This window comes from Canis lupus, chromosome 4, assembly GCF_011100685.1.
Source record: "Canis lupus familiaris isolate Mischka breed German Shepherd chromosome 4, alternate assembly UU_Cfam_GSD_1.0, whole genome shotgun sequence".
NCBI lineage: Eukaryota > Metazoa > Chordata > Mammalia > Carnivora > Canidae > Canis > Canis lupus.
Window position 1 is genome coordinate 21,283,843 of NC_049225.1, and position 20,706 is coordinate 21,304,548.

The following is a 20,706-nucleotide window of genomic DNA, read 5'->3' on the forward strand; positions in this document are numbered from 1 at the left end:
AGAGGCTCCTTTGTGCTGGGGTTGCTCTGTCTGCCTAGAGCACATGGTTGTGGCAATAGCCTTAGGCTGAGAAGTCTGATCCCTTGGGAATGCATATGGCCTTGGGTGGGGCGGCGGTTAGGTCCTTCCCACCCCTTAATTCCTGGGGTTTTAGTGGTATACTGGCAGAGGCTGTGCACCACGTAATGGGCATGTGAGTCCAGGCAGGCTGTCCTAGAAGCATCCCACAAAGCAGAGAGCTGATCCCAGCACCTGGAGTAGTGGGGCTGGGAGAAACACTTCTGAGAGTCCCCGGGGTGGGGTGTTACCTATGCCAGGGAACGCCAGACAGGTAGAGACCGAACTCGGGTTCACAGCTTACATCCCCCACAATATCTAGCTAGGATTTAATAAAGTTGTCCCTCAGCAACTCCTATCCTCAACTGGTTTCTGCTCTGATCATGAGTCTGTCCCCTTCCCCACCTTTTTGGGGATGGAAAGAGTCTAGTGGTCACTACCACCCCTATGGGAGCCCGGAGCCCAAATATCCGTCCACTGCTGACTGAATGTCCCCACCAGAGCCTCCTGGGAGCCGCTGGCTGCCCCGCCCCGATCCCACAGTGTCTGCAGCTGTTCTGTGCTCTCTGCTGGCACCAAGTGAGTGACAGCCTCTCAAGGCACAGGGACAGGGCTGGCTCATCTCCTCACCCCACACCCCCAACCACCGCCCCTCCTCTCTGACCAGCACAAGGCCAGGCAAACAGTGATCCTGGGTCAGAGGTGGAGCAGAAGCCAGCCAGAGGCCTGAGTTCTCTCTGGCCCTGCAGGGACCACCCTTCCCCTCTGCACACAAGGCCACACATCAGGCCTCTGTCCCCAGGGCAGGGCAGCAGTCCCCTTTACAGTGTGCACACCCATTCCCTAGATGGAAAGGATAATCCTAGGGGAGATCACCGAGTGCTGCTCAGTGTGGACACTGTGCCACTGGCCATGGAGTGTTAGAAGCAGAGGCAGCTGCTGTGTGGTCCGGGGTATTTCCTCCCCTCTGAAAGGAAGGCACCAGGGGCCCTCCACGACCCTTGGAGGTTTGGCCCGGCTGGAAGTCCACGTCACCTCCTAACTGTGCCAAGGAACAGGTGACACTCCTGTTCTGAAAGGCTGTAAGAAAATCCCAAATGTTTTACAGCCATGCTTGGCAAGCAGTTTCAATTAAACTGCTTTTAGAACCAGGAAGTCCTTCAGGAGAGCTAGCTCACATTCCCTTCCCGTTTTACCCTCCTAGCATCAGGCGTTCCTTGCACAAAGGAAGCCCCTAAGCAGGCAGTGCTGGAGCACAACCTTTGGGGAGGGGCAGGGAAGGGCCCTGATGGTAGGCCTCACCCCCCACCCCTTAGGCCCCCTACCCTATAGTGCACCCCTGCTCCGCCTGCCAGGCCTGTTCCGCCCCCGAAGCCCCATCCAGGTCTTGGGTCTCCTGGGTCTTCAGCACAACCCCGCCAGAAGGGGAAGAGATTTTCCTGCTGGTTGGGCCCCTCCCTGGTGAGCCCACCTGGGGGAGCAGAGATGGCTTGTGTTGTTCCTTGGCTGTTTCCTGAGGCTGCCCTGTAACAACCCAGTGGCTTAGGGCAACAGAAATGTATTTGCTCGCCATTCTGGGGGTCCGAAGTCCGAAACCAAGGTGTCACAAGGTTCTTCTACCTCCAGAGGCTCCGGGGGAAATCTTACCCTGCCTCTGCTTTCATGTGGCCTTGCCCTCTGTGTCTGTGTCTTGTCCCAAAGCTTCCTCTGTCTTTTCTTAAATGGACACTTGACCTTTTATTTAAGGCACAACCAGGTGAGCAGGATGATTTCATCTCAAGGTTCAGAACCTAATTACATCTGCCAAGACCCCTTTTCCAAATAAGGTCACGTTGGCAAACATGAACACATCTTTTTTTTTGGTGGGAGGGTGTGGGGCGCATCCAATCCACTGCAGAGCTCAGTGGTCAGAGTCAGAAATCGAGTCCCCCTCTCTCCACTAACTGGTCACTAGCTCATCACCCTGACTCCAGGCAAATATGGCTCACCTATCTGGAACTATTTTCCCATCTAAAAAATGGGGATAGGTAGAAAAATAAAATAAAAAATGAGGATAGGCAACCACCTGCCATGTCTCTCCTGCAACAGTCAGAACTGTGGGTCGATGAGATCACAACCAACATTCCAGACACGATGCCCATGCGTCAGTAGTTCTCAAATGGAAGATATAATTTAAGGGAAAAAATCATCATAGCTCAACTCGCAAGTATGAATCCTTGGCTCAAAAAATACTCATCTGGTTGTACAGAAACTTCTTTAAGTTACAAAGTTAACTAGAGAGAAGGGTTACCTTTAGAACAGGTGAAAGGATGTATGTTGTAAGGATAACTGCAAGGAAAACAATACCTAGAACTCAGGGACCACCCCCCACTCCCCAGGTACATCCCAGTCCCCTGCAGAAGCCCAGACTCCTGAGCCATCTCCCACACCCCAAGCTAGCAGTCTCCACAGGCCTCCACCAGCCCTTCTCACCCAGGCTGAGCCTGCTGATTACCCCGTACCCCTTCTCTAATCCCAGCCAGACCTTCTCTCCTGTCTGGGCACCTCAGCAGCCAGCCTCTTCCCAGTGGTGCGCTAACTTCCCAGAGCACAGATACCGTCCAGATTGTCCAGAAGGCCAGGGAAGTTTCAGCCTATCAGTCAGGACTCACATGGAGAGAAAGTGGGCTCGGAAATCCGGCCTGGCTAGTCAGAGTTCCCTCACAGACACCACCAGAGCTCTGGCTTCCACTCCCAGCTGCACGTAAGAATCACCTGGGAAAGTTTATTTTTTTTTTATTTTTTATTTTTTATTTTTTTTTTTTAAATTTTTTTTAAATTTTTATTTATTTATGATAGTCACAGAGAGAGAGAGAGAGAGAGAGAGGCAGAGACACAGGCAGAGGGAGAAGCAGGCTCCATGCACCGGGAGCCCGACGTGGGAATCGATCCAGGGTCTCCCGGATCCGGCCCTGGGCCAAAGGCAGGCGCCAAACCGCTGCGCCACCCAGGGATCCCCACCTGGGAAAGTTTAAAAAGTGGGGGTGCCTGGATCCCACCCCATACCCACTGCATCAGCTCCGAAGATGGGGCCTGGTGTGTACTTGCAAAATGCTCCAGGGCCAGAAGCCTCAAATGATAGTCAAGGCCCCCTGGATCTAGAAGGTCTTTTTGACCTCAGGAAGTGACCGAGGCTCAGAATTTGGCATCAGCCCCGGAAGCCAGCACCCACTCCACTCCAGCTAGGGGGCTTGGCCCCAGTCTGCAATGGGGGGTCTCCAGGGGCTGGCCTCTGCCCTCTGCCCTCCACTGAGCCCAGCACAGCCTGTCCCCTGGCAAGGGGCTGGAAACAGCACAGAAAGCCTATGCGACTTGTACACGGCCATACACAGTGTCCTGGGAGGGGCTTCCAGCAGCCTGGAGAGTAGATGTTTCCGGCTCTCCCAGCAGGAAGGAGGAGGGCTCTGAGCCCCTGAGTCCTGACCCCGACCAAGCTCTTTTCCTTCTCCTCTCCATGCAAATATTTACTTCCCTGCAGGCCAAGATGCAAATGGCTCCATTGGCGAGAAAGTCCCCTTTGGAAAAAATTAAACACAACAGACACTTCTCTACAGTGAAATAGCTTCTTCTTAGGGATGGATGCAGATGCTGGTTTGTGCCAGTCACTTCCCCTTGTAGGGGCCTCAGTCTCCTCAGCTGTAAAATGGAACAAGTACCCCCATCTGCCTGGCTCACAGGGTTGTGCTGAGGATCCAAAGTGGTGCAGCAAAGTGTTGGTGAGGCAGGCACATGATGGCATCCCTCCCGTGCCCTCCAGCACCCCCTGACCATCACCCCCCCCCCCCCCCCCCCCCCAGCACGGGGCTCCTGCCCAGTAATACCTACTCCCGGCACCTATGCTGATGCCTCCTGCAGACGCTCCACTCAGAGCCCTGCAGGCACTGGCCCACTGGCCCCCGTGGGAGGCACAGTTATCCTCTTCCCACTGAGGAGGAAACTGAGGCACAGAAAATTGTGGGTGACTTGTCCCTGGTCATGTGGCCAATGAGTCTCACTCCTCACCCATCAACCAAGTGATCTTCCCCTGATTTGGTGCCTGATGGCGTGGGTCTGTGTGGCCTCCGGGCCCAGCCTTCCCAAGGGTTGTGTCTGACCTCAGAGTCCAGGTCCAGTCATCGTCCCTCTGCTGTGACCGCCCTCCCTCTCCTGAGGCTCGCCTGTGCTCCTCTCTGCCCGGCCTCCTCATGCTCCCAGCCCCCTTGCCACCTCTTCCGAGTCACCCTGAAGCTCTGCTACAGTCCAGGCTGCCCCGCGGGACAGGAAGCCACACCTGGCTTCTGGCAGCTGCTGCCCACCTTAGCTTCCATCTCCCTCCTGGGCTGACCCTCCAGGTGAGGAAGAGGACACCTTAGTCTTCTGTTTCCCCCTCCTGGCCCAGGCCTAGCCTAGAGCTGGACAAATGCACCACATTGACTTCCAAGGGCCGTGGAGGGCCCCTGGTGCCTTCCTTTCAGAGGAGAGGAAATACCCCCAACCACACAGCAGCTGCCTCTGCTTCTAACACTCCGTGGCCAGTGGCACAGTGTCCACACTGAGCAGCACTCGGTGATCTCCCCCAGGATTATCCTTTCTATCTAGGGAATGGGTGTGCACACTGTAAAGGGAACTGCCGCCCTGCCCCGGGGACAGAGGCCTGATGTGTGGCCTTGTGTGCAGAGGGGAAGGGTGGTCCCTGCAGGGCCAGAGAGAACTCAGGCCTCTGGCTGGCTTCTGCTCCACCTCTGACCCAGGATCACTGTTTGCCTGGCCTTGTGCTGGGTGGGTGGGGGGAGAGATGAGTCAGCCCTGTCCCTGTCCCTTGAGAGGCTGTCACTCACTTGGTGCCAGCAGAGAGCACAGAGCAGCTGCAGACACTGTGGGATCGGGGCGGGGCAGCCAGCGGCTCCCAGGAGGCTCTGGTGGGGACACTTAGTCAGCAGTGGACGGATATTTGGGCTCTGGGCTCCTATAGGGGTGGCAGTGGCCACTAGACTCTTTCCATCTCTAAGAAGGTGGGGAGGGGGACAGACTCATGATCAGAGCAGAAACCAGATGAGGACAGGAGTTGCTGAGGGACACACAGACCCTATGACAGGAGTGGGGCCTGTTTGTCCCTGTCTTCTTCCTTCCCTGAGGTCTCTTTTGGGCCTGGCCTCTCTTAGAGCTGAATTTGCCTTTATGCAGCCAGGAAGCCCTCCATGCTGCCCCTTGTCCAGGCCAATCGTGCCTTCTGTTTCCTCCTTTTTTTTTATTTTTTTATTTTATTTATTTTATTTTATTTTTATTTTTATTTTTTTTTTATTTTTAAGATTTTATTTATTCATGATAGTCACAGAGAGAGAGAGAGAGAGTCAGAGACACAGGCAGAGGGAGAAGCAGGCTCCATGCACCGGGAGCCCGATGTGGGATTCGATCCGGGTCTCCAGGATCGCGCCCTGGGCCAAAGGCAGGCGCCAAACCGCTGCGCCACCCAGGGATCCCCATCCTCCTTTTTTAAAAAAAAAAAAAAAAATTTAATTTTATTATTCATGAAAGACACACACACAGAGGCAGAGACCATAGGCAGAAGCAGGCTCCCTGCGTGGAGCCCAATGCAAGACTCGATCACAGGGCCCCGGGATACTGCCCTGAGCCAAAGGATGTCCAACCACTGAGCCACCCAGGCGTCCCTGTTTTGTCCTCTTAAAGCTAACAATCAGTGAGCCCTCCCTCTGTTTGCTAGACATTCTCTTATTTACTCAGCCAGCAACCCCAGCAACCGTGAGAGGCAGCATTATCATTGCCTCACTCTACACTGAGGTAAGGAGTGGCCCAGAGAGGTTAGGGAACTTGCAAGGAAGGAAATGCTCAGCCTCACTCTCAGTTCCTTTGTGTCTCAGGGCCTTTTTTTTGGGAGAGTGTTTCCCTTTCGGAGACATGAGCTGTTTTGGGGGTGGGGTGGGGGGAGCTGTTGGTTCACTGGCTCTGTGACTCCGGCAGCCATCTAACATTTCCGAGGCATTTGGGGGCCCTCCGGTTCTCCCCAAGGCTCTGCTAGAGGAACGAGGACCCCAGGGTGGGGATCAGTTTCCCAGGGCAGGGGTCCCAGACTCCTGCACGGAGGTGGGCTGACTATCCCCCTGCGTGGGCCAGGAGCGAGCAGACCCGAAGTGGCACAAGGCACCAGCTCTCTGGACCTGCAGGAAGGCAGAGATGGAGCCGGCATCCCTGTCTATCAGTGTCCCTCACTATCCTTTTTACTTTTTCATCAGAGGAGGGCATGCCAGGGCATGAGAACTCTTGTTCCTGATGTGGGAGGACAGCTTGTGGTGGAGGGAGCACTGGCCTGGGAGTCTGGAGACCCAGGTCACAGCTGCTATCCGGTGGCTAATATGCTGTGTGACCTCGTGGGAGTGACAGCCTCTCTCTGGGCCACAAATTCCCATCTGCAAAATAAGGGGTTGGGCCAGAGCAGCATCCGTCTACTTATTGCTGGCAGTTCACAAGAGGCTTTTACATGGTCTCTGGGGCAACATTTTAAAATGTAATAGCATTAGTGTGATATGTGTTGAAGAAAATAATTAGTATCTCAAATCTGTGATGTTTTTTTAAATAAAGATTTCATTTATTTATTCATGAGAGACACAGAGAGAGAGGCAGAGACACAGGCAGAGGGAGAAGCAGGCTCCATGCAGGGAGCCCGATGTGGGACTCGATCCTGGGACTCCAGGATCATGTCCTAGGCTGAAGGCAGACACTCAACCACTGAGCCACTCAGATGTCCCTCATTATTATTTTTAAATATTTTTTTTCAATTCCTTAGGAGTTTCTTTCTTCTTCTTCTTCTTTTTTTTTTTTTTTAATTTTTAATTTATTCATGAGAGACACACAGAGAGAGGCAGAGACATGGGCAGAGGGAGAAGCAGGCTCCCTGTGAGGAGCCCAATGCAGGACTCGATCCAAGGACCCTGGGATCACACCCTGAGCCAAAGGCAGATGCTCAACTGCTGAGCCACCCAGGTGTCCCTCAAATCTGTGATCTCATAGATGTTGACAGGTTAGGTCAGGATTTTATTATTTATTTATTTATTTATCTATCTATCTATTTATTTATTTATTTATTTATAACTTTATTTTTAAGATTTTATTTATTTGAGAGAGAGAGTGCGGACACATGCACATAAGCAGGAGGGAGGGGCAAAGGGAGAGGGAGAAACAGGCTCCCCACTGAGCAGGGAGCCCAATCCCAGGACTTTGGGATCATGACCTGAGCTGAAGGCAGACGCTTAACTGACTGAGCCACCCAGGCACCCCATGATCATATTTCTTTTAATAAGAAAAGTCAGCTGATTTAAAGAAAAGTAGTGGCACCTCCTGGTCAGGTGTGGGCACTTAATATAGTCTTTGGAGCTGTTGACTTTTAAGGAAAAAGTATTACATCACCTCACAGGTTTATAAAGGAGTGTCCCCGTCTCCCCGGGGCCTCTGAGTGACTACTGGGCAGGTGTTAGTGCTCCTGGGTAATAGCAGAGACAACCAGCCCTCAGGGAAGTGGCCTGTCCAAGGTCATGCAGCTCCTAAGTGGCGGAGGGCCTCCAGCTGGCGGGCGTTCTTTGCCAGGTTGCAGCAGCCCAGCCTCAGGGAGTGGCCGGTCATGCGGCCTTCACCTCCTCTCACAGCTGGCACTTGGCACCAGGGCTGCATGGGCTGCATGGTGATAGTTTGTTGTGTGTGTGCTCTCTTGTCCTACTTTTCTTAAAGTAGAGGAGGAGGGAATTGAGGGTGTGGAGTGGCCCCCCCTCCCCCTCCCCCCAGGCCTCTCCCCAGTCCACAGGGAGGGGCATGTCCTGAAGCCCTCGGGGTCCTGTTTTCTAGCTGGCTTTCTTGGATGCATAATCGGTAGGTTCCTGTTATAACCTATATTTAGCCCCAGTTAGCAGTTAGTGATACATCTGTTTAGGGCATTAATTCCAGGCCACAGGAAGCTGCCGGCCACTGGCCTCTGGTGAGTAGGCCCGGGGCTGTGGCCCAGGCTAAAGGGAAAACTCAGACCTGTAAGCAGGCTTCCTCTTGGGAAAGATAGAACTTGCATCTTGCTTGCTTTCTCAACTTTTTATTGTAAAAAGAGTACAACCTAGAGAAGGTGAAAGAATGACACAAGGAACACTCAGGTGCCCACCAACCAGAATCCAAACATTTGGCCATGTCAAAGTAAGTTGCAGACATTGTGACAATTCACTCCAATATCTCAAGATGCATCTCCTGAAAAAGAAAAAAAAGAACATTCTTGACTATAACCACCATTATCGTGCCTAAGGAAATACAAGATCCGTGTTAAAATTTCTCCAGTTGTCCCTACAGTACTTCTCACAGTGGATTAAAAAAAATAATCAGGATCCAGCACCACAGTTCCTGCCTTGCATTGAATCTCACTTTGACAGAAAGGTCCCAGTGCATCTGAAACATGGGTGGAAGTACCTCCGAGTCCCTGAATGTTATATGTTCTGGTGTCCCGGGAGGACCATTGTGTTACCTGCCTGCCTTTGCCTGATCCCCCAAGACCTACTGGGGCCTTGCCCTCTTCTTGCTCAGGGAGATTCACAAAGTAGATAGGGAAAGGCTTGCTGGGCCTGGATACTGATGTGGAACGCAGGGGTGGAAGGGGCCTGTATGAGCCTTCATCCCATTGGAAGCCCGACTGGGGACTCCCTGAGCTTCCACCCTGAATCGCCAGCCGCACATGCTGGGCCCTGTGCCAGACCCTGGGGGAGGTGCTCGAAGCTGCTGCCCAAGTCAGGGCTGGCTGCCCACGGCCTGCTTAGTGAGACCCAACATGCCCTGGCGTTGCTAGATCGTGGACGCTCCACAAACACCGAGCATGCATGAGCAGGTTTTCGGGAAGTCGGTGTCCCCACAGATACGTGGGACGTGGTCTTTTGTTCCCTGGCTCTGATGCTTCCGGTGTGGTTGGGGTGGGGCAGGAGAAGCTCTTTGTCTTGCAAGCTGGAGAACCCTGGTTGCTGGAGAAGCCTCAAATCAGTAGTTCCGAAATCAAGTTGTGAGAGGGGAAATGAGCTTTAAAAAAAAATTTTTTTTAAACCCACAGAAAAGTTGAAAGAAGGGTTTAAAGAACACCTGCATGCCTTTGGTTACCAATTGCTAACATCTTAACATCTCTCTCTCTCTCTCTCTACCTCTCTCTTTCAATACAACACTTTTTTTTTTTTTTTTTGCCAACTGGGCCAAAAGAAAGCTGCAGGCATTGTGACCTCACCCTCAGACACTCCAGCGTTCAGCTTTCCAAAAAAGGCATTCTCCCAAGAGCTTGCCATTGTCCATCTGAAAAAAAAAACAAAAAAAACAAAAACTCCATAAGACAAAACCTCATCTCGTATGCAGTTCCCATCCGCAAATTTCCCCAGTTGTTCCCCCGAAGGTCCTTTGGGCTGATCTTGGACTCCAGCAGGCCGCACGCAAGGCTCACATGTTGTCTTGGCCGTGACGTGTCCCTGGAATCCCCCGGCCGTCGGGGCTGCTTGTGATCCCTCTGCCGCCTCCGGCCGGTGATGTACAAAGCACCAGCGGTCTGGATTCTGGATGCGCTTCTCGGTTTCCTGGTCACTGGGCTCAGGCCACACGTTTCCGATACAAGCGCTGCGCGGGGGCAGGAGGCCCGGGCACCGCCGGGGGTTCGGAGGCATAGGATGCGCGGCCTGCAGTGCCAAGCCCGTCCGCCGGCCCCTCCATTGTCAACAGGCGCTTCCTCTTGATGACAAATAAGCTATGGGGTGACTCTTCCGGCTATGTGAATATTCTGTTCGATGAAAGAACTTTTTTTTTTTAAGATTTTATTTATTTGAGGAGGGAGAGAAAGCACACACAGGGGGAGGGGCAGAGACAGAGGAAGAAGCAGACTTCCCACCCAGCAGGGAGTCCCACTCGGGGCTCGATCCCAGGACTCTGGGATCATGACCTGAGCCCAAGGCAGACCCTCAACTGACTGAGTCACCCAGGCGGCCCCTGAAAGGACTTCTGAAAGCAAATCTGAGCGTGGGACTCCCTGTTTAAATCATTTCAGCTCTTTCCCTATTGCAACTTCGAAACATATCTCAGGTCGGCCTGCTTCCCACCCCCTGCCCCATGTCCACCCTAGACCAGGCCACTGCCACCTGGCATCAGAATGATCACAGGAGACTCCTGACTGTGTTCCCTCTGCACCTCCACCCCCTCAGTCCATTTTCAGCATGTCAGTCAGTCCCAGTAACTCATGGTTGAGTTACCCACGGGTCAGACGTTCCTCTGCAAACCTGCGCACCTCCCGCCCACTCTGAGCAAGAGTCAGAATCCTCCCAGGTGCTTGAAAAGCTCCATTTGACCTGCTTTGCCCTGCCCTGCCCTCTGACCTCATCTCCTACTCTGTGCCCCTCTGCCACCCCATAGATGATGCTCTTCTGTGAGCACATGAGCACCTTCCGAGGTCCCGGGAGCTGCTTGAACATTCGTCCATACATCGCATGGATGTTAGAGAGCTCTCTCCTACTTCAAGTGTGCTCAAAGGTCACTTTCCCTGGCTAAGCCATGTAAAATGACAGTCCCCTCCCCGAGCCGCCCTGGCCTCCTTTCCTGTTTATTTTCCTCCGTAGCACTTATAACCATGACATATGGAGTTTTTCTTATTTGTCTCTCCCCATCTAGAATGTGAACTCCCCCAAAGCTGGGGCTGATGTGTTTGGTTTGCTGCTCTAGCTGTGTTCCCCCCACCCCCTGCCTCTAGTTCCCCAAATAGCTGCTCTCAGAGCCCTGGGGGGGATCCTTTCAAGAGGTCCACGAAGTCAAAACCATTTTTATAGTGATAGGGAGATGTTGCTTGCCTTCCCCACTGTCATCCTCGGGCGACGTGTCCAGTGGGGTGTCCCAGGGCCTGGGGTAGTAATATGGCAGCAAACTGAGCGAGGAGCAGCTATGAGACTGCAGCTCTCTTCCATCAGCTACACATTGTTTGCAACGATGTAAAGCCCATGCCACTCTTTCTCACTCCATTTCTTCGGAAAATATTTTGTAAAAAGTATGCTATTTAGGCTAACGTGTAAATCTATTGTTATTTCTAAATGAGTCAATAAATATTTAGAATATGTCTGTTTTGATTTCTTATGTAGGAAATAATGAATATCTGTAAAAACCAAAGCTGTAGGGTCCTCCAAATACTTTAAGGCTAAAAAAGGTTATCCTGAGGTCAACAACTTTGAGAACCACTGGCTTAAAAATCCCCTCAGTAGAGAGACACTGAATGAATGTACATGTCCATTTAACCTGAGAGATGTGGCCTTGGTGGTCTGGCCTCAGTGAGCTTGCTGGGCCTCCCCCTGTTCCTCCATCTACCTGTGCTTGGCTCCAGCTATGCTGACCTGCTGCCCCCCTGGTACCTTCATGGGCATCCGAAACTGCTTGTCTACTTCAGAAATCTTTGCTCGTCTATTCCATGCATTAAATGGACTCAGTTCAAGCATCACCTTCTCCAGATACCACCTCAGATTTCACAGGTCTTGCCTGTGATTTAGCATCTCCTCCTCTCTGGCCCCTCTGCACACTCTACCCCAGTGTTTTCCTAACTGCTGCATTTGTTGGTGTGCAATTGTGTCTTACTAGACTGAGTTCCTTGAGGGCAGGACCTATCTTATCTTTTTATGCCCAGGCTTGACACATAATAGGTATTTAATAAATATATGTGGAATCAGTGAAGGCTACCTTGGAATTCAAAATAGGGACTCCTTTCTCTCTGAATTATCCTTGGAGCAAAGTGCCTCTAAAAGGGGAAATGGTTTCTGGCATCTAATTTGAAAATGTTGGTGTTTGAACAGTACTATATCTTTACTGGGGAAGGAGGAAGAGCATTTATTGAACACCAGAAATTTTTGCGTGACACCCTGCTTCGGGATCCTGCGGTTCATCACGCCACTGTGGACCAGCTTGGGCCCTGACTGTTTTTCATATGGTTTCCGTGGGGAGAGTGTGGTCTGGGAGCTAAGCCACCAAGTACTTGTGTACTGGGCAGCCCCAGTGGCTCAGCCGTTTAGCACCGCCTTCAGCCCAGGGTGTGATCCTGGAGTCCCGGGATCGAGTCCCACATCGGGCTCCCTGCGTGGATCCTGCTTCTCCCTCTGCCTGTGTCTCTACCTCTCTCTGTGTGTCTCTCAAGAACAAATAAATAAAATCTATATATATATAAAAAAATACCTGTGAACTTGTGGAACTAACACATTTGCACAGTACATTGCAGACTTTGAAGCTGTTGAGGTCAAGGATGGTATGTGTGTTGCTGGGTCCTGCCATGGTGCCCTGCATGCAGTAAGTAATAAACACCTGGCATTATTTGTTCAATGAGCATAACTAATACGATAAATATCAGTTCTGGTGAGGGCTTCCCATTGTTGACTTCATAGGTGATCAGAAGTGAAGAGAGACCTCTGTAGCTGGGGTGATCCAGAAAGGCTTCCCCGGGGAGGAGGGCTCTGAGCTGAGTTTTGGGGGATGGGTATTAGACCCTACATCTTTACTATTTCCAAAGAACAGTCGGTGTCCTATCTACTGTTGCTATAGGACAGTGTGGCAGGTGTGCACCTTGGAGGCTGGGTGGGAAGGGCACCTCTGTCCCCTCTAGGGCTTTTACTCATACTGAAGTGTGACATTCTGGACCAGGTAGGACAGCAACCTGGGGAGGGGACTTTGGGCCACCTTCTGCTGATGGCTGGGATTCTAGGTGGGGCTGTCCTTGTAATGAGTTTCCATGGACTTCCAGAGCAGCGAAAGGATTCTAGGGCTTGTAGCCAACCCCTTCCCTTTTGGAGCAGGGAAATTGAGTCCCAGAGAGGGGGAGGGGCTTGCCCAAGGTCATGTGGGAGTTAGTGACAGACTGGGATTAAAGTCCCCTCCCCCTTCCAATTCTGATACTGCTCCTTTTCCCTTTTGTCTTTTGACCGGTTTGGAGTCACGCGTCCTTGGAGTGGAGGCAATTCCTGTTCTGTAAGACCCCACACACGCAGGCACTAATGCTTGTGATCTGATTGCCTCCTCTCCCTTCCAACTCTAGTTCAGGGATAAAGGGAGAAAGAATGAACCAAGGGATATATATATATATAAGATTTATTTATTTATTTATTTATTTATTTATTTATTTATTTATTTATTTATTTATTTATTCATGAGAAACACACACAGAGAGACAGAGAGGCAGAGACACAGGCAGAGGGAGAAGCAGGCTCCATGCAAGGAGCCCAACGTGGGACTCAATCCCGGGTCTCCAGGACCACACCCCGGGCTGCAGGCGGTGCTAAACCGCTGCGAAGGGCCACATATATATAAAAAGCACTTTGATTCATTTTTTCTTAGATATAAAACTACATCTAATGTTAAAAATAAGAAACATGAAACAGTGTAGAGACAACCCTTAATTTACATATGGTCAACTCAGCTGGATGACCGTTGGGCAGTGGTCGCCTGGCCAGGGGGCCTCAGCACCTCTGTACTGATGCTGGAGGGTCCTTCGTCTCTTCCTTACCCCTCCCGCTGCCCTCCCCTGCCTGAGCTCTCCCATCCATGCAGCTGCCTCCTTTACCAGGGCTTCTCCTTTCAGCAGCCCCGAGGGTCATGGAGAAGTGAGGTCACATGAGACCCTCGTCCTACCCCTATCCCCCAACCCTGGTCCTGGAGTTCCTCTCACCTCCACTTTGGGTTCTGGGGGATGACTACCACACTGTTTCTGGGAAAAGCCCCAGGCCAGCAGAAGAATCGGGGATGTCTGGCCCAGTAGCTGGGGGACACGTGTATGCTCTAAAAGACTGCTGGGACCTGAACTGGAGGCTGTTGTCTAGGACAGAGCACTCTTGTCACCCCTGTGAGCCTGTGTCTCCTTTTAAAAGGTCTGAGAGGTGGGGAGGCCTCAGCCAGCACTCCTGCCAGCAGCCCACAGCCCTGAGCCGGAGAGCCTTTGCTCACTGGATGCTGTCTGCTGCAGGGGGGGAAGGCACTCCTGGCCAGAGGGAGAGGGTGACCAGTGGTGGTTTGGCACAGGATGTACTCCTGAGTGGACACTCCAGCAGGAAGGACCCCCTCAACCCCACACTGTAGAGCTCTTCCTCCTGAGGGGCCCCAAACCCATATCCCAGTCTCTATTCCCCATTTCTGGCTTCTCAGCTAGCGCTCTACCCTAGGCCTGTGGGTACTGCCTGCAGTGACCAGAGCTGGGGGACATCCTGTCCCCACTGCCAGGCCCACCCATCCAGGATGCATTCCAGGGATCAGTGGCTCCTGTGCCAATTGGGCTCTGTTAATGAGTCCACCTGGCCAAAGCCCACCTGGGGCTGAGATCTGGGAAGATCATCACCCAGATGCTGCGGGAATATAGCCCTGGGAGGCGGCTTCTGACTCTCTTGGTTCTGTGAGGGGGTAGGGGAAGTGAGAGGTCTGGAGAGGGTGGGAAAAGAAAACCAGAGATGAGGAGTGTGTTGGGGGGAGGTGATTTGCTCTCGACTTCTTTTTTTTTTTTTATTTATTTTTAATTTTTATTTATTTATGATAGTCACAGAGAGAAAGAGAGAGACACAGAGACATAGGCAGAGGGAGAAGCAGGCTCCATGCACTGGGAGCCTGATGTGGGATTCGATCCTGGGTCTCCAGGATTGCTCTCTGGGCCAAAGGCAGGCGCCAAACCGCTGCGCCACCCAGGGATCCCTGCTTTTGACTTTCCTTTTTCCCTTTGCTCTTTCCCTTGTTTCCAGACTAAACACAGGGCACTCTGATCTGTAGGCCTTGTACGCTCCATTCTAGAATGTTATCACCAGAGTTTCTTCTTTGGGCTTATGGGCATCTGAAGCAATATCATTTCTCAGATTCATTCTTCCAGCAGGTTTACTGGGCCAGTGGTCCCTGCACTCGTGGAGGATCCGGTGGTGGGAAGTCAAACTACCTTGTATCCTTCAAGGCTCGGCTCCATTGGGCCTTCTCTGATTTCCCAGGAGGAAGTAATTGCTCTGCCTCTTGTCTCAGAATATCCTTACGGGTTATCTGTTTTACCACTTCCACCTGTCTGCCCCCAAACTTTTTCTAAGGAGAGTCCCAGCTGGGTCAGCTCTTCCCCACAGTGTTTGGTACATGTGGGGAGTTCTTGATTAGAAATTCCACGCTCTGCCCTGGCCAGGTCAAATAGCTGGGCCTGCCAAACCTCCCAGCTTAGCCTGGAATGTGCTGTGTGCATGTAGGAGTCTTCGAAATCAAGAAGACTCTTGCCTATCTGTTGCTGACAGGAGGGGAAGCAAAACAGACCACTGTATCCACCTTGTTTCCAAAGGCCATGTTTTCCACCCCTGGACCTAGCTGGGGTCCCTCCAGTCTTCTAGAGGCCTTTATCCATTTCTGCCCAAAAAGCTCAAAGGGCCTGGGAAGCACTGTTCATAGAGCTGTCCTAATAAAGAAGGAATAAACCTTACTCATGGACAGGAAGTCCTGATAAAGATGTCATTCCTCCCCAAAGGGATCTATAGGTTCAACGTGATCCAGTGGAACCTCAGCAGGTTTTTTTTTTTTTTTTTCTTGGAATTTGATAAGGTGATTCCAAAATGCTACAGAAGAATCAAGGTCCAAGGATATCTAGCCACTTCAAAAGAAGACGGGAAGGGACTTAGCCTTCTAGATGCCCGGATGTATCAGAAAGCTGTAGTTGCTATCATCAGGGGGCGTTGTTTGCAGATAGACTGACGGAGGGTAGGGATAAGGAGCCACAAACAGACCTACGCATATGTGGGACCTTAGCGTGTGACCTCACCACATCAGTGGGGGCAGAACTGGCTAGTCAGTGGTGCTTATTACATTATACGTGAAAGTGAGCTGTGTCAGAGAGTATCATGGACCAAGGTCTGCAATTAACCCAGTGCTCCGCACTTGATGTCTAGATTTTGTTAAAAGAGAGAAGTCCTATTCACGGTCAAGGCAGAGTTGATAACAAAGTACCAGTGACAAAGGCCAGAGAGACTGGCTCCTTTGCCGGCAGCAGGAGACAGCAGCTGTTGCTTTCCCAAGGGGCTGGCTTTGATTTGGGGTTGGGAGGAGCCCCATTCCTTAAGCATGGGCTGGCTGGGGCAGGGCAGTGGCCCCTGGCTCCGGGACCCGGGAGCTCAGAACTGCCCAGTGGTCCTGGAGGTGGGTCTGGCACTCTCCTGGAGGAGACATCCATTCGGGTTGAGGGCACTCCCAGGGACTTCTGGATCTGGCCTGTCCTGCTTTCCCGAGGGGCAAGAGGAGGGGGACAACATGAGGTGAGCTTTTTTTTTTTTTTTAAAGATTTTTGAAATTTATTCATGAGAGACACAGAGAGAGAGGCAGAGACATAGGCAGGGGGAGAAGCAGGCTCCATGCAGGGAGCCCGATGCAGGACTTGATCTTGGACTCTGGGATCATGTCCCAGAGCCAAAGGCAAACGCTCAACCGTTGAGCCACCCAGGTGCCCCGAAATGAGCTTTTCGGAGCAACTGGGCGGAGAGACTGTTTTCTGCTGAATGAGGTCAGTGAATATGAATTGAACTCGCTCTAGCTTGTGGCCGGATGATTAGGGCACATGCTTTTTAAATAAGGATGGTCTCTGTGGCTTCAGAAAGGAGCATTGTGGAGAGTGGTGAGGGACAGCCTTCAATGGGGGATACTCTAGAGCTGTGCTGTCCAATGTGGTGGCTGCTAGCTACCTGTGGTGAAATTTAAATTAGTCACAATGAAATAAAATTTAAAATTTAGTTCCTTAGGCACACAAGTCACATTTCAAGAGCCAGAACATAGTAGGTGGCTAGTATGTGCCTAAAAGGGTGAAAACGGGTCTTGCAGGTCTGCTGTGAGACTTGCCCCAGCTGAGGATGAGCCAGCAGATGGTGACCGGATGCTTCCCGAAGGAGGAGACACAGGTGCTGGAATGCCTCCCAGTGCCTCCCACTTCCCAGCATCTGTGTGAAGCTGGGCCTCTCCCTGCAGTGGGGAAAGCTGGTTCCAAGCTGCAGGGCTCAGCGAGAACCTTCAGGTTGGTTTATGCTGGGCCCCAGGGCTCCTGCGTGCCCTATTGGAGATGCCACAGGGCTTGCGAAGCCTGGTGCTTTGGGCCTTGTCTGGGGGCTGCCAGCAGCATCCCCTCTTTGGCCCCAGATGGTCATGACTGTGCCCAGCCTCCTCGAAGCCCCCCACCTCCCTGCCCCCAGCCCTGTCTTGCTGAAGCTGTCCGGCACCATTTGCTTCTGGCTGGGGCTGGAGTGGTCACCACCAGCCTTGGGGAAAGGCTATAATTAGCAGAGAGGACTGGTTGGGATTGATTACATGCTGGCACTGACAGTTTATTTTATACTCGAATGCAAACACAAATTGATAGTGTCGGAGATGCAAATATCATTGGAAATCTTGAAGTTCCTGGGAGGGGTACGGCTGCCTCTCTCCAGGCCCACTGCCCCTTGAGCACTTGAATGAGGAGCCCAGAGCGGCCCAGGCTGTGTGGGAGCCCCCCTTGGGGGTTGTCTGCCCGGCCCGGAGCCCCCCTGGCTGGACCAGGAGAAGTGGGTGTGTGATGGCTCAGCACACAGTGCTGGGGGACTTGGGAGGCTTGGCTTTGGGTTTGCCACAGTTTTTCCTATGGCTTCAGTGGTCTGGAAATGTTGCAAGGCTGACTAGCAAGGAAAATGCGACGCTTTGCTACAGGAGGGAGAGCACACCAAAGGAAGTTTTATTTCCTGCCGCCAAAGCCATTCTGGAGTGGGCCCCGGGTCTCTAGGGAACTTGTAAAAATAGAAGAAGCCGCTGACTGCCTTTCTGGAGAGGGCTGGGGTCAGTTCTGCCCTGGTGTTTTGGAGATGGTTTCTAAAGCAGGCCACCTGAACCCAGAAGCAAAGCCTCAGGCGGGAGTGAGGGAGGGGCACAGGCTGGGGGCCCTCCAGCCCAGAAGACCTTTTTTTTTTTTTTTTTTTTTTTTCCATTTAAACCAGAAACAAAAAAGTCTCAGAAGTATATGGAATCAATTCTGAAAGTACTAAGATGTTGTCTTGTTGGGTCAGCGAGAGCAGAACTACATTTTTCATCGAGACAGAGGATAAAACCCCACCTCTGTCACCCTCAAGGACACCGTGTCCTTGCATATTTAATTCAGTACCTGCGTGAGCTCTCAAGACTTCTGTCCATCTGTGCGTCTGTCCGTGTGGGGTCTTTTTTAAACCGTGATCTTCAGCTTTGGGGCTCTGCGGCTGGTTCCAGGTTGGGGTTGAGGGCTTCCGAAGAAGTCCAGTGATTCTGAAGAGGGAGGCTGGGCTTTCTTACAGCTGCTTGCTCCTGATCTCTGAGGACCCCCAGGGCATAGGCCGGCCTTGAACAACGATTTCACCTTGTTCTGGGTTTGGGAATGTGAACTGACCTGATGGCCTCTGACTGATCTTGCTCTGGCAAAGGTAGATTTTACCTCCTATGATCACCATTTTCATGTACGAAGTTTCCAGTGTGTGTGTGTGTGTGTGTGTGTGTGTGTGTGTGGTGCCTTAGAAATTTAAACATTCACCCGGTGGGTAATTTGATGACATCATTTCCCTCACAGTTTTCCTGATATGGTCAACCTGGTGACTTTCGCATCTCCTGGCCCGCGTATTGGAAAGGCATCCCTTTCAGACTAGGGGGAGTGTGTCTCAGTAACCCCAGATTATCTTTTTGAACCAAAGGGAATGGCATTTAGCTATGAAATGCAGCAGAGGCCCGGACCTGGGCCCGGGGAGACAGCTTCCTGGCAATCCTCTGTTATCCGGTGTTTCTGGATTGTTCTGTTTGACTTTTGGCATCCCGGCCACTTGCTTGTCAGAGCTTCAGAGACAGCAGGCACCTCGTTTACCCAGGAGAGTCTTAGTACTCTTTAGAAGGAAGTCAAGGGGATCTATTTTGAGGGCACGTTGGAGCCAATTTAAGGCTAGTAGGTAACTGGAGAGGCGGCCTCCTTGGTGTTCTGGCTGTCGACATTAGGGTTGCTATGTTTGTGGCCTGCCTCACCAACATCCTGTCTGTATTACCCCTCACTTCCTTTGCTCGGACCTTAGCTGGCCACCCGGCGGTTCTGGTTTCTCTCCCACACCACCTTCTCCTTGGTGGGGAAGTCCAGCATAGCGATTTGTCTTTGCCCTCAGGAATGTGTGGCCCGGAAAGTCAGAATCCTTGGACAGGCAGGAGACGGGTAGACAGCGTCAGACGCAAACCCAAGGGGGTTGAATGGGAAGTCCGGCTCACATCCCTTCAATACACGTTGATTGTAAGCACTGATTGTACTTCCTAAATGACTGGACTGCAATGGGTGCTGGGGCTGCCCAAAGCAATCGGAAAATCCCTCCTGACATGGAGCGTATAGTCTCTGTGGGGAAGACAAAAAATGAAAAAGTAAAGGAAAAAAGGTTGCATGTTAAATACTGGTAAGTGCAAAGGATAAAAACAGGACAGGGAATGGGACTGAGAGTTTCAGGGGGAAGGATTTTCTACTTTTAGATAAGATGACCCGGAAAGGTCTCACAAAGCAGCTGGCAATTAAGCAGAGACAAGACGGAGGTGAAGGAATGAGCCCTGTGGATGTCAGGAGGAACATTCTAGGGAGCGAGAACAGCATGTGCAAAGGCCCTGGGGTGGCACACTTAGTGTGTTCCACCAGCAGTAGGAAGCCCAGTGCTGCTAAAGCCAAGTGAGGAAGGGGAAGGAAATAAGAGGTGAACTCAGGTTGTGTGGGCCTATCATCTGTGATTAGGGTTGTGGCTTTTATGCTCGGTACACAGAGAACCAGCCTGATCTGATTAGGGATTGCCTGGTCGCTCTGGTGTGGAGAATGAGCCAAATGGGGCCAATCAGGGCACTATCCGAGGGCGGCAGTGTAGCCCCAGGCTTGTCTGAGGCTTGGGTGTAGTGTCAACTGATAAAACTCCCTGGAAATTTAGTACGAGAGTTTTAGACTGAGAGAAAAGAGGGGCCCTCCTAGGGCTTTGCGGCCTGGTTTTTCCCGATGGAGTGCTACAACAGTCATGTTTCTACTGTTGGGAAAGTTGATTAACAAGGAATTCAACTTAAAAATCCCCTCCAAATCCCTCCTGCTCCAACCTCTCCACCCTCCCAATGGTCCTCCTGCAAATACATGCCATGCGTATGGACGCTGTGCACAGTGCCCGTCTCTCTGAGCGGCTCTGAAATGTCCTTGGGGTGACCTGCCTGTGCAGTAGGCATCACAGTGGCCCCAAGCTTTGGGGTTTATAGCGTTTCCACTTTCCTTATCTCACAAATGCCTTGCCAAAACCTAGGGTGTGAGCAGGGCAGAAACAAGCATCTTCATACCATTTTTCAGATGACAATGTAGACCTGTGTCCAACACCTGTCTGAGGCCCACGGTTAGCAAGTGGCGGATCTGGGACTCACACCCAGGTCCTCTGAGACCCTCCAACCAGTGGCATTTCCCCTGACTCACCAGTAGTGTCCTCTAAAGGGGCATTTCCAAATAGGGTCTGTGCCAGTTTTCTAGGGCTGCCCTAACGAAGTGCCACAGATGCTGTGGCTTCAACCACAGAGATTTACTTCTTCATGACTCTGGGGACTAGAAGTCCAGGATTAAGGTTTGGCAGAGTT

The 20,706-nt window shown here is 51.8% G+C and overlaps 1 protein-coding gene and 1 long non-coding RNA gene across 2 annotated transcripts in view; one reads left to right on the top strand and one right to left on the bottom strand.

Annotated features, from left to right (window-relative positions):
• Nucleotides 1-20,706, top strand: part of TSPAN15 (tetraspanin 15) — a 50,961-nt gene that overhangs the window by 7,517 nt on the left and 22,738 nt on the right. The window lies entirely within an intron of this gene.
• LOC111095469 lies at nt 8,152-9,815 on the bottom strand. The gene is made up of 3 exons (XR_005357921.1): nt 9,539-9,815; nt 9,329-9,393; nt 8,152-8,316 (listed from the first exon to the last, which is right to left on the bottom strand). It is a non-coding gene; the product is annotated as an uncharacterized LOC111095469 (long non-coding RNA).